Below are 14,053 nucleotides of genomic sequence, written 5' to 3'. Positions count from 1 at the left end.
TGGATGTATGTGGTACAATCATCTTAGTGAATACTTGTTAAAGAAGGTTACAAAATGATCCAATTTGTCCATGTGTCTTTATAAAAGGTTTGAATCATATTTTGTGATAATTGTTGTTTATGTTGATGATCTAAATATTATTGAAACTCTTGAAGAGCTTCAAAATACAATAAATTATTTTAATGAAAGAATTTGAGATGAAATATCTTGGAAAAATAAAGTTTTGTCTTGGCTTACAAATCGAGCATTTAAAAGATGTAATTCATGTTCATTAATCAACTTATACGAAAAATATATTAAAGAAATTTTACATGGATAAAGCACACCCATTGAGTACTCCGATGGTTGTACGATTATTAGATGTGAACAAAGATCAATTTCATCCTTTCGAGAATGATGAAGAGTTTATTGGTCCTGAAGTACCATATCTAATTACCAAAGGGCATATCTAATTACCAAAGGGGCATTGATGTATCTTGCAAACAACACAAGACCTGATAGAGTTTTCACTATAAACTTGTTAGCAAGATTTAGTTCTTCCCTAGCATGTAGACATTGGAATGAAATTAAACATGTATTTAGATATATTAGAGAGACCATTAATATAGGGTTATTTTATTCAAATGATTCAAAATCCCTATTAGTCGGCTATGTTGATGCTGGATACTTATCAGATCCACATAAAGGTTAATCTCAAATAGGATATTTATTTACATGTGGGGGTACTGCCATATCATGGTGTTCAACAAAGCAAACATTACCCGCCGCTTCTTTAAATCATATACAAATGATTGCAATGTGTGAGGCAAGTCGAGAGTGTGTTTGGCTAAGGTTATTGGCCCAACATATCCAGAAGATATGTAATTTGCCTTTATAAGAAAATATGCCAACTATCTTATATGAAGATAATACAACATGTATAGCTCAATTGAAGGGTGGTTACATCAAAGGTGATAGAATGAAACATATTTCACCAAAATTATTCTTCACCCATGATCTTGAGAAAAGAGGTGATATAAATGTTCAACAAATTCATTCTAGTTGATAATTTAGTAGATCTGTTTACTAAGGCATTGCCAACTTCAACATTTGAAAGACTACTACGCAAGATTGGAATGCGTCAACTCAAAGATGTAATGTAATGTTGCCATTAGGGGGAGTCTAAAACAAGTTGTACTCTTTCCTTTAACCAAGGTTTTGTCCCATTGGGTTTTCCTGGTAAAGTTTTTTAATGAGGTAACTTATAATAGAAGATTGTGTACTCTTTTTCCTTCATTAGGTTTTTATCCCATTGGGTTTTTCCTAATAAGATTTTAATGAGGCACATTATCTACCAATGGACATCCAAGAGGGAGTGTTTTGGATATCTTATTAAGTGGATGTCCATCATGATCAAGATAAAGTTTTGATGTACTTTAAATTCTAATAGTTATTAGAATTAGATCTTTACTTCTTTTATACTTCTTATGCCTATAAATAGAGACTCTAATGAAGCATTGTAATAATCCCTTTAATCAATAAAGTACATTCTCTATTACTTTTATATTTTCTTTGTTCTTTATTCTCTCCATCTCTCTTTATTTTATAACAATCTATTAATTTTTATAGGAGATTTTATCTATTATTATTAATTATATAGTTAAAATGAATAAAAACTATATTATGAAAAAAGCTTATGTATTTAAGTCATATTAGTAATTAAATTAACATTAAAGGGGAAAGCAAATGATTGAGAAGTAACTACACAGTTCCTTAATGGGAAACATAATGATGATCTTATAAAATTTTATAATGTTTATTGGGTTCTAGAGATGAGAGGGGGGGAGGGGTATAAAAGGGGGAGAATCAGAGTTGTCTAGGGCACGAAGACCCTTTTATTCTAATATTCACTACCTTTCTTCCATTTCTTTTCTAAGGTTTTTTCTAAGTAGTAGAAAAAGGATTAAGAGAACAGTCTGCATGTGAGTGGAAATGAATGTTTTAGCTCGAGTAATGGAGACTTAGACAAACTACTAGTAGCTAAGGAGAAAAATTGAACAACAAGGGAGAAACTAAGAAGGGGAAGGTGATATTGGCTTCCAGAAATGCTTGTTGGTGAGTTCCTAAACCCAAACCTTCAGTTTTCATTTTGTAGGTTTAGTGTAGTGATTTGGACCGTGGTTTCTTTGAAAAATGTTGTTGCATGTTCGACTGAAGTCATGATGTTGCTATGTTGTGAGATCTTTGTTGCATAATGATGTGTGTTAAGATTTGGTATGCATATGCATATCTGGTTGCTAGCATAAGCTTGTGGTATTGATGAGATTTTTACTGGATAAATTGCTACTGATTATGTTGTCTTGTGAACGATCCACTGGTTGTAAGGTGTATTAGAGGCTGTGGTGAAATGTTTGGTATGCTCTTTTTTATGTTAGTAATTCATAGGTTTACCTAATTGTATGAATTTTTGAATGCTTGCTATATGTTGTTTTCATGAAAATGAATGTTATGCGGAGTATGGAAGGATGAAATGATGGATGAAAGAATAAGGAGATGTCACGTTGTGCACTTTGTGCCACCTATAATTTGGCTTTGCAGAGGTTCGGTTGGAGGATAGAGAGAATGTATATACATGTTATTCGGCTTTGCTGAGGTTCAGTTGGATTGTACAGAGACATATGCTCACGAGTATGTGATGACCCTACGAAGGTTCTTTTCAAGTATGAAACTCTGCGGAGTCTAAGGCTTTGGGCCTCAAGTATGTATGCAAGCTCTATTACCATTGGGATACGCAAGTCATGACAGTCCACTGGATTTATCCTTATGTTTCAAGATATGATGGTCCATTGGACCTGACTTCAAATTCCCATGCTAAGGCTGTATGTTAGACTCTGCCACATAAAAATCCACAGAACTTTTTTTCAATAAACTTGCAAATCAGAATCAACATGGAACAAATTCTCATGTCATAGCCACCAAGTGCGAAATTTTCATATAAGAATCCGTATCTATGAACCTTCAAGCAAGACTCCACAAGGACTATTCCATGTATGAGTCCGTAAGGACTATTCCATGTATGAGTCTGTAAGGACTATTTCAAGTATTAGTCCACAAAGACCACCATTAAATCAGGGTCCGCAAGGAAGGTTACCAAGCACGAGTCAATGAGATTTCTCAACAAGAATGAATCCATACGCATGTTTCTGCCAAGCATGAATCTGCGTATCTAAGTCCGCAGAACTTATCCTCAAATTTACAAATTAAGACAATCCATAGGACATTTCTTTACAAGCATGTGTATGTGAAAACTATCTCCTAAGCACGTGTACAAGTACAAATCCACAACAACTGTCTTCAAGCATATGTTTGCAAGATGTGAACCCGCATGTCTAAGTCCGCCAAAATTTTACCACAGGTTCAAGTTCATAAAGTATGAAATTATACATAAAATCTTATTAATCATGAATTTTTGAAAATAAATTTTCAAGATTGAATTCACTGGGATTAATCTTTATGATTAAATTTGCAATGTAAACATATGTCAAAACTCTCCACATGTGACTTATCTGCAAGATAAAATCACAAGAAATCCTTAAGTGTGAATTTATTTCTCCTAGTTAAAAACACGTGTATATTTGGAGTAAATGGTAGAATGTAAACTATGTTGGATCTAGTGCCCTAAGTGTAGTATTTTCGTCTAAGTACACTTGTAATTTTTTCGAACAGATTGGTTAGTAAAACAAATTCATTGATTACATTAATATACTTTATATAATTTTCCTCTCATGGTTTTTGCACGCAAAGAAAAATGGAAGCAAATGTTTCTCTTTGGTTGTCTAACTGTTTAACTAATACTAAATGGTACTACGTGGTTGGGTCGTAGTATGGAAAGATAGCTTGTATTAGTAGACGAATCTAAACATATCATTAGTCTAATCAGAAATGAGCAAACCGATTAAAACACTAATATGTCATCTATCAAGTCTAATTGGGGAGATGCCTTGTCTTGAGCATCGGAGCGGATGACTCCTAGAATATAGAGACAGATGTGATTGAGTGGACAGACAGTACATTGGACAGGACCCAAGCAGGATAGATCCTAAATCCGTTTATGGATTTATTCACTTCTGATGTTCATAGTGTGGCATACCTAAATCCTGAGTGGATGGCAGACTATGTATGCGTGACTCATACGTTTTGATTAAGTAAAAGCCTGAGTTCAAATAGATAAGGAACCGAAAGCTGGTGTGTTGGGTGTACGACTTCTGCAGTATGTAGCGTCATTTACAATAATGGGATTCATAGCTCGAGACATGGGTAAATGATATTTTCTAATAGGTATTACATGGTTGATGAAAAGTAAACGTGGCCACGAGTCATTTGTTTTTATGATGGATAACTTGATCCCTATTTGATAGTGATTGGAAGATGTAATGGTTACTATGAGATACAATAGGATCATATTGGGAGAACGAATAGTATCCCAAAGAGATCAAGGATATCCTAGAAGGGTAACACACTTATGACAAGGTCATTAGACGAGCACTGAGTAGTTGCTTTCGTAATGGTATGTCGTTGGGGAGAGCTTAGTCACGATACTATAGTGGAAGGACTTCGTGACTAAATGAGTTTATAATTAATAGGTGAGAAGCTAGAACTTAATTATAAATTATTTAAGCCTCAACTACATATGTCCAATCGGTCCCTCCGCCAGCTCATTGAAACCAGAAATGAATTACGTGTTTGAATTGAAATGAATAGAATGAATTGGAAAAGAGAAATGGGGAACATTCAGGAATGATTATGGTTTTCTCCGAAATAGAGAAATAAAATAATTTGGAAGCGAATATAGGTTTCCAAAAATGGAAATAAAAATGGAAATGGAAATGATCCATTTGCAATCCTATATGGATTACTTAAAAAATGATCAAAAGAATGAGTTTATGTTTTTGGACTGTTTTGAAACCCTAATATGAAAATAAACAATTCAATCATAGTGAACATGTTGAGTTATGAAATATTGAACATATTTTTTCAAAATTTTACTAGGGGCAAAATTGTCAAAATTTTATCAAGGGTAAAATCATCAAAATACTATTGAGGGTAAAATAGGGATGAGAAAATTATGTTATATATAAATATTAAATTTTGTTTTGAGAAATCAAAAAACTAAATCGGGTTGGATCACATTACAGAGTACTGGGTAAAAAAGACCCAAGAAGTACTCATAATTGGACCCGATGTGAGAGAAGCCCAAAAACCCTCATGGACATGAAAGGGGCAGCAACCCTAATAGGAATACTAGGGTGTGATGTCCAGCCTAATCCTATTCTAAGTAGGATGTTGTTTTTCTATTTGTAATAAAGCACTACAACTCAACAAGTGTTTTACCTTCCATTCCTATAAATAGATGGCAGTAGTAGATCTATTAACACAACTTTGAGAGATTGTTATTCTGCCAAAAAATAGAGAAATTTTATTCTCAAATATTACATGTATTTTTTCGGAATAACAATTCTACCGATTTCTATTAAGAAGAGAGAATTTTCATTTTCACCCCAAAATGAAGGAAAACTTTTTCTAGTTTTATGTTTCGATTCAATTTGTTCAAGCCTACATTAGAAGTAGTTCATGGTTCGAGAATAATGGATAAGATCGTTTGGTTGAAAGCTGAGAAGCCAAAAACACATGTACAAATTCAGTTAAGGTTTATTGCTATAAAATCACAAACCGGGTTGATTTTCAAAATTTTAATTTTTCGTTGTGCAAGAAAATCATTTTCAAAACTAGATTTTTCCAACAAACTCAGGGTTAAAATTTCTTATTTAATATAAATTTAGGAAGTGGCATGAGTCTAAGGCAACAAGAACGCATTATAATATTGACCGACATTTGGTTAATTTGCCCATGATTATGAAACTCCTTTAAATTCCTCTTTATGGATAGGTGGATTGTGTAGTTTAGTTCACAAGCAAATAGGAATTGCATGGTAACATAATAAGTTGGTTTCAATCTATAAATAGAAACCCCTATTACCTGAGCATTCAGCTAAACAGTTGAGTGTTGCATTCGCAATTCTCATTTTTTGAAAATTTTATAGTTTAGTCCTAGTGTGTCCTCGGACAAAATTTAGTTTTTGTAAGCTCTCCTAAGATTCGATAATACTTGTATATTGTAATGAATATATAATTTGTTTAAAAATTAATCATTAACTCGTATAAATGACTGTCAATGACTGTTGTTGCTCTCATGATGAATGTGATATATCGTAACCCAGATCCGGTGATCTGGTCGGGTAAGAATATCAATTTATGACTAAAGAGACTTTCAATGGATGTTTCCCATTAAAGTCCCATATCAAGTTTGTACCACCCCTTACCCACCCGAAGATTAGTACAATTAGGAAATGCTACATCGACACTTTCAAGGTTAAACTAACATTGTTCTTCTATAAATGTTTCGCAACATAATAATGTTCTTTAAAATAAATTGGAAAAATGTAGAACAATTCAAATATGATTAGAAATATTTTTTGGTCATTGAATACATGTTAGAACATATCCAAAACATAAAACAAGTTTTCGGAGTTATTTGGCTTAAATCGGATTATTCGGGTTGAGAAAGATAGGAGTTCTATAATAACTTAAAACTTAAAACAATTTAAATAAAAAAATAGAAATAATATTAAAACATTTCAAAGGCTTTAAACTTTTTATAGGTGATAAGAGATGTTCGGGTTTAAGTACGAGCTTTGAGAAGCTTAGAACAACCAAAACAATGCAGGGGAGCTCATCTAAGGGGCTAGATATTTGTACATAAGCTTGGTATTGTAGCATTTTAACTACTGTCCAGTCATGTTTCGATACTTATAAGTTAGGTGTTAGACCCTGGGTTCCTTGGGGGAAAAAATCAGTCTAAAACCATTATATTTCACCCCCAAACACTATCCAATCATTCCAACAAATTTCGAACACATTCATATGGGATTTGCAACCATCATTAAACAAATAAGTAACCTCAAAGTAAGTTAAATCCAAGGTATAACTTACAAATTATCAAATTGAATACATTCTTCTTTTAAAATCGTAAAACATCATAAATACGTTCATTGAAAAGTAGGACCGAACCCAAATGAGATGGCGGTTGAGTGATAAAAAACATACTTGAGAGAGTTTAAGTGGCTACTGATACGATTTTATAGTATTGCAAATCATAACAAACAATTTGTGCAAAAAAAAATTAGTTATGCTAATCTAGGGACTAAATTGCAAAGAGTATGAAACTAAGAAATTAACCAAATAAATGACTAGTGGTGGTTGGTTGATTTTGATATGGTTCACCTGTTCTCAAACAAGGGACTTAAATTGCTTAAATTACAAAGTGGCTCTATTTTATCTTTTGATCTCAATTTTACCGACTTAGACAAATTAGTTTCGATTTATCTCTCGATCTCACTGGTTAATCTGGGACTAATGAACGGGTGCACAACAAGATTAGCTTTTGGTTACACTTGCCTAGATATTCCCTTAGGGGCGTCACTTCCTAAGTTTTTAGGTCTGTAGCACCCCATACCTGGCCTAGTCGCCAAGCCCAAATACGGGATGCCACACCACCGTCTTATGTTATATACAACAAGTAAAAGTTTATTCTAAAAGAAACGTCTTTCATATTATCATCCGTATAAGTTTTATGTCAATTATACTAGCTAGTTATCATTGTCACGTGCTAAACTTACATTAAATAGTCTTATAAACATATTAAAACATGCATGAACTCCATTAAGAAAAATTCCCAAACCAGGTCCGTAGGTATTGATACTGACACTAAGATATCGATATTTTCTTTAAGTGGTATTGACTCCACTTGGAAAAACGATACCAAACTTGCATTTTGTTTCTCGATTAAAAATCAAAGTCTCGATAATTATCGATACCTATCGTGAAATATCGATACTTCGACCCCGAGTATTGATACTCCAGCAAAGGTATCGATCCCAAACCTCTATTCTGAATACCTGCACATTTTAAAACACAGAGGTATCGATTTTAAAACCCGATTATCGATACCTCTTTCCCGGACCTAAAAAATGCAACATATATGAGTAATTAATCCGTTCCAATTTAGTTCCTAAACATCTTACATCAATTACTTCGACAAATAATTATTCAACGTCTAAATTAGCAGTTCAATATCGCAAAATCGTGTTCGAGCAAATAGCCTCAATCCATTCTCAAGTTCATGAACCCAAGCATAACAATAACATGTAATTCTTATACACTGAACCAAAAGCCAGCATAATGTTTAGAAGTTAACATGGCTATAAACTAGTCTACCACATTGCTTCATTTCCCAAAACATAAATAAATATAGAAAACCTATGAAATAATGCAAAAGTCTTGCTTGGATCACCTAGTGAATGCCTAGAACAACTACCATGCAAACAGTTCATCAAGCATTAACGAAACAACCATATAGCACAACCTTAACAGTTCCAACTTTAGTGTCATAATATTTTTGCTTGTGTATTATTTTCTAGTTCTTTTACATGGTGAACATATTCACTTTTAAGTATATAGCATATTTCACATATAGTCACTTAGCATACAAGCATATATCACCATACTCATATAATCTCATGACGTTTAAGCATATATCATAATACTCTAAAATCACATAACATTCAAGAATATATCACAATATTCAAAAACATGTTTAGGGATAACTTGCATAATGGTCACATACTCATTTAGGCATACATTGCGTTACACATATATACATTTTAAGATAATTTGACACTTGCGCTATGAAACATAAAAGTGAGCTCTATCATCACTCATAGGATTCACGGATCTCCAACACACCAAACATAGACTCATAGAGTCAAACATGTCCCAAAAGTGAAGCATAAAGCTAACACTCTTCTTATTTCCCCTCATATGTCCTGTTGAATAGAGCTTAGCTCACATTCTCTTATCCCTTCAACATGTCCTAGGGCCTCAACGCCTAAAATCACTATACATATAGGTGAGTACTCACAATCCTATGGCATGTCAACTATATCCAACGATTCCAAGATCACAAGGCCAAAATATCTGAAGTCAAACACATATCACTTACCGATTATTCGTGCATAATAACTGTATATTTGCGTCTTTAACAAAACACTGTTACTAACATTTAACATTTACATAACATGTACATATTTCCATTTTCACAATAGTTATCATAACCACATATCACATGTTATAACATATCATCTCAATTCACATATTCACAAACACATAAGCACTTTATTCAGAAGATAACATAGGTATGAGAAATCTTACACTAGAAATTTAGAGTAGGGGTTTAGGCTACTACTAAATCCCCAAATAATGCATTGAATCATGTCTACGAGTAATTATTCCAAACACTCACCAATTATGCTTTCGTTGAAAAGCCAAAAATTTAAACTAGCTTTTCCTTGCCTTTATCTCTACTCGTAGAAGGTTCTATCGAATCCGAAACTTCAACACAACAAATTCACACAACAATACATCCAAAAATCAGCCAATGACTTATTACAAGCATACAAAACATAAGCCTAAACTAAGTTCTCTTGTAACCAAAACTTATAACATAGCAAACTTTAAATTCGAATATCTCGATCTATACTTAATGTTTTCACCTAAAACCAATTCCGTTCATCTTATAATTCTCTTACAACTAATTCCAAACCTTTAAACTACAATAAAGTACTCGATCCATAGTATTGACTTTTTCGACATGTTTTATGGCTATTTTTCAAAAATCCATTAAAACTCAAGAATTCTTTAACGAAATGTCAAAGTAAAGTTAGAAACCTTCTAATCATGTTAAAACAAGTTGAAAAATACTTTGGAACCACGTTTTTATGCAAAATCCTGAAATCCATTGTTAAATACCTGATTTCAGCTTTTATTTAAAACATGTGTTTCAATGGCTACAAATTCAGTTGAAGGGACTAGATATCATTTAAAACTCATAGAAATGGCTACCTTCGATGGAAGAAAAATGAGCTTTGACGCAAATCCAAAAAACCCACGTTTGGAGAAGATGATGTAGATGATGAAGTTTTTGGGTGATTTTCTTGGTTTTCATAGAGATTTATAGCTTACACAACACCAAAACAGGCTTTTAGTGGTATTTTTTTAGGCCAGCGCCGCTGGAAGCGTCGCAAAAAATGCTGTTATTGACAATGTCGCTAACGTTTGCTGCGTTTTTAAAAATAAACGCCGCTATAGATCATGACTTATAGCGGTGCTTTTCCCACAAATGCCACTATAGATCATGACTTTTAGTGGCGCTTTTCCCACAAACGCCTCTATAGATCACGACTTTTAGCGACGCTTTTCCCACAAACGCCGTTATAGAACATGACTTTTAGCGGCGCTTTTCCCACAAATTCTACTGTAGAACATGACCTTTAGCGACGCTTTACCACCAAACACCGCTAAAGAACATGATCTTTAGCGGCGCTTTACCCACAAACGCCGCTAAAAGTACTGTTCTTTAGCGGCATTTATGGAAAAATGCCACTAATTTTGGCAAATTTGTAACATCCGATTTTCATCCATATACAATCCTTCCTGTAACATAAAATCCAACCAAAAACGGCATATTTAAATGATACTTCAAATTCAATGAAAGATATATGATATAAATTGATAACTGAATTATAATTCAAAATATTCTTACAATAATATTAAAATTAACAATGTTAAAAATATTCTTACAATAACTAAAGCACACTAAAATGTTTACACAATCACCTCCCGAAAACAAAAAAGAAGAACCACAAGACAAAAAAGAAAATACACAAATCCGAAACAACAATTTTGGCAATCACTTTTTCAGAGTAATACCAAAAATAACCCCGGTTTCAACAGAAATGACACAAGATTTAGAAGTCTCCTTGATTTGTCTTCGGTTTCAAATCTTAACGCAAATAGAAGAATAGAAATGCACTTGGGTTCATCATATTTTTCACATGACAAATCAAAACCCAATGTTCACAACTCAAACTACACAAAACACCAAAAATCTTGCAAGCAATGACTAGATCACCTAAATGTCCTTCTCTTGCAATAGGGTTTCCAAATTATCCCGACAAATGAATGTCTTTGTCAAGGCGGGGAAGAGAAAACATTGAATAGATTCAACCTTTTAAAAGTTAAAGGCTAAACTGCCACTTTTACCAGAATATTTTTCTCTCTTTTCACAAATAAATAAACCGCCACCGCAATACAAGTCGCAGACCTTCAATATTTACAAAAAGGAGTTAAAATATGAAAAATAAAATATACCCATTTGCAAATAGGAAGTAAGGAATTGAGAGAACCAAATCTTTCTATCCTTCCCAGAATTCAAATCTTTCAATAACATGACAATAGAAGGAGAAAACCAAATCTAATTCAAAAGAGTACTCCACATAAGCAGACCTAATCTTTCAATCCTTCCCAGAATTCCTCATCTTTAGAGTAAATATTTCGGGAAAAGTTTACATACTTGAGAAATAGAAAAACAAAATTATGCACCCAAAAAATTGAAAAAAAAACATTATAAGAAAATAGCAATAAAGTGGATAGAATTAGGGATTCAGCAAGAGACTTCACATCAAATTGCTCAAATAAATGTAAATCTGCTAATTTGGCAATCAGTTCCGCCCGGCCTTTTACCACCTGCAATGTACAATAATTTTCTTTTCCATTTCAAATTTCTCAGGAACCAAAAAAACCATTACCATTTCCATAACTGCAAACCCTCAACTATTACCATAGATAACTTCTTGAATCGCTAAAGAATATCCAAAAAAGATGGAAATGTAATGAAATGGAAAGTAAATTTTCAACAACAATAATAATAAAAGCTTACCTCTGAAATTTTTATGGCTTCTATGAGCTTCTGTAACTCGCTGCTTTGGAACTTGAGTTCTCCATCGCTTGTCTTTCCTTTTCTTTTCTTTTTCAAACCACATTCACAAAAGAAATCATTCAATGTTAAAAATAAACTCAATTTATGTCATTAATCCCTGTACTATGCATAAATTGCAAATTTAATTTAACTACTTTTAAAATTTTGAATTCCAAAAAACATATGTTAAATTCTATTCTTTTCAAGATCTTATACAACAAACATATATTATCACATATCAACTTGTTATTTTCATATAATACTTGTAAAAGAACCACGAATTTACCGACTATCCTTTGAGTTAAAATTAAAATTTTAAAATTAAAAAATAAAACTAAAATAATCAAACTGAAGCACTTGGATTAAATCGAAAAAATATAGAAACTAAAATTGACCAAATTATAATACAAAACTAAATCCATAAATTTGATATCCATAAATTTGATATGATACAAAGATTAATAGCGAATTTAACCATAAAACAATTACAATACCATGTCAAAATTCATAACAGTTTAATTATAGTTAATTTGAAGGATTAAATTCCACCATTCAACAAGCATATAACACAACATGAGTAAATGGTAGTATCAAGCAACACATAAATGCATAGTCATAATAACAAACTAAAGAGGCATTGCAAGTGTCTTTTTGTTAGATTCAGTCATGCAAAATCGAACTAAACTAAAACCATGATACGAAAAATGACCTGTTTTTACTTGGACGGAGGCCGTCCTTGCAGGGTAGTTCATGTTGCTGTTGAGTAAAAATAACATGGATGTCAACTTATCTCCGATAATAACTTTTTGAGGCCATCTTTTGTGAGAGGAATGTACCTGTCCATCTGAATACCTTTTGGTCTTAACTAGCTCATGATCTTTGAACTCAGTCAAGTGGGAGTTTAGCGTTACCTGGCTGCTTACGAGGAACCGCTCTCGAGGGATGGAGTACAGATTATCTATTGCCATTCCTAAGGTTAAAAGATACAGTTTAAATCGTAAGACGTAAAATGACAGAACGAGAGTACAAGACTCCAAATCCGAAACAAGTCATTTACCTTCATCATTGGGATGAGACAATTGATATTCAGCGAGGATCCGGAACACACTTTGACCGTTCGGGGTTAAACTCTGTAAAATGATCAAAGCTATTTTGGCACTCATTTACTCTTGCTGTAAAGCGAGAATCAAAGGTAAAAGAGCCCTCGACCTTATGCGGTGCAAACGTAGGAACATGATACCAGTACCAATTAAATTGTGCATGAACCATCTTCTTGTCCCACACTAAAATCGAAACCAATCAGAATTGAGTCAATTACATGAAAATCATAACCTCTCTAGAATGCTAAATAACATCCTTTGAAAAATAACATAAGAGTACTACCCAAGACACGACCAAATTCCATTGGTTGCCTAATTGAGTCTAAAAAGAGGACATGCCATTTATTGGGTTTGTTTCAACCTGGCATTAAAGGAGAGCCCTTCAAGCAAGAACTCGAGGTCCGAGATTAGTTCAAAGACTATAACAAAACATCATACATCATACATTAAGACTAATAAACATCATACATTAATCCAAATCCATACATTAGAAGACCAAAGCCACATCTGCAAATAAATAAAAGCAAAACATACACACAATAAGTACTGGAAAATTAAGCGAATACTAACTTTCAAGGTAACACTTTGGAATAAAAACAAATAGGTAAAGGTCTAATTATCAATTTTATCCCCTTAACTTACAAAACCTGATAAGTTAGTCCAATTGGATAACATTAGTAAACCTTACTATTAAATTACTAGCTTGAATATCAAAACTTCAATATTTAATATGTAAGGAATTATCAAAATCAACATTTCAATAATTTATATGCAAGAAATTATCAAAATCAATCTTACAATAGTTTATGTGAAACAAATTAGCACAAATCAACTATTCATAGTTCATATATTTACCCGCAATAGGACTAAATCTTCAATTTCTATAACGATTTATATGCAACAAATTAGCAAAAATCAATGGTTCAAGTTCATGTATTTACCAAAAATCAGACTAATTTTTCAATATTTATAACAACTTATATGCAACAAATTAGCAAAAATAAATGGTTCAAGTTCATGCATTTACCAACAACTAGACTAAA

This window comes from Gossypium raimondii, chromosome 10 (genome assembly GCF_025698545.1).
Source record: "Gossypium raimondii isolate GPD5lz chromosome 10, ASM2569854v1, whole genome shotgun sequence".
Classification (NCBI taxonomy): Eukaryota; Viridiplantae; Streptophyta; class Magnoliopsida; order Malvales; family Malvaceae; genus Gossypium; species Gossypium raimondii.
This window is presented reverse-complemented; position numbering follows the sequence as displayed.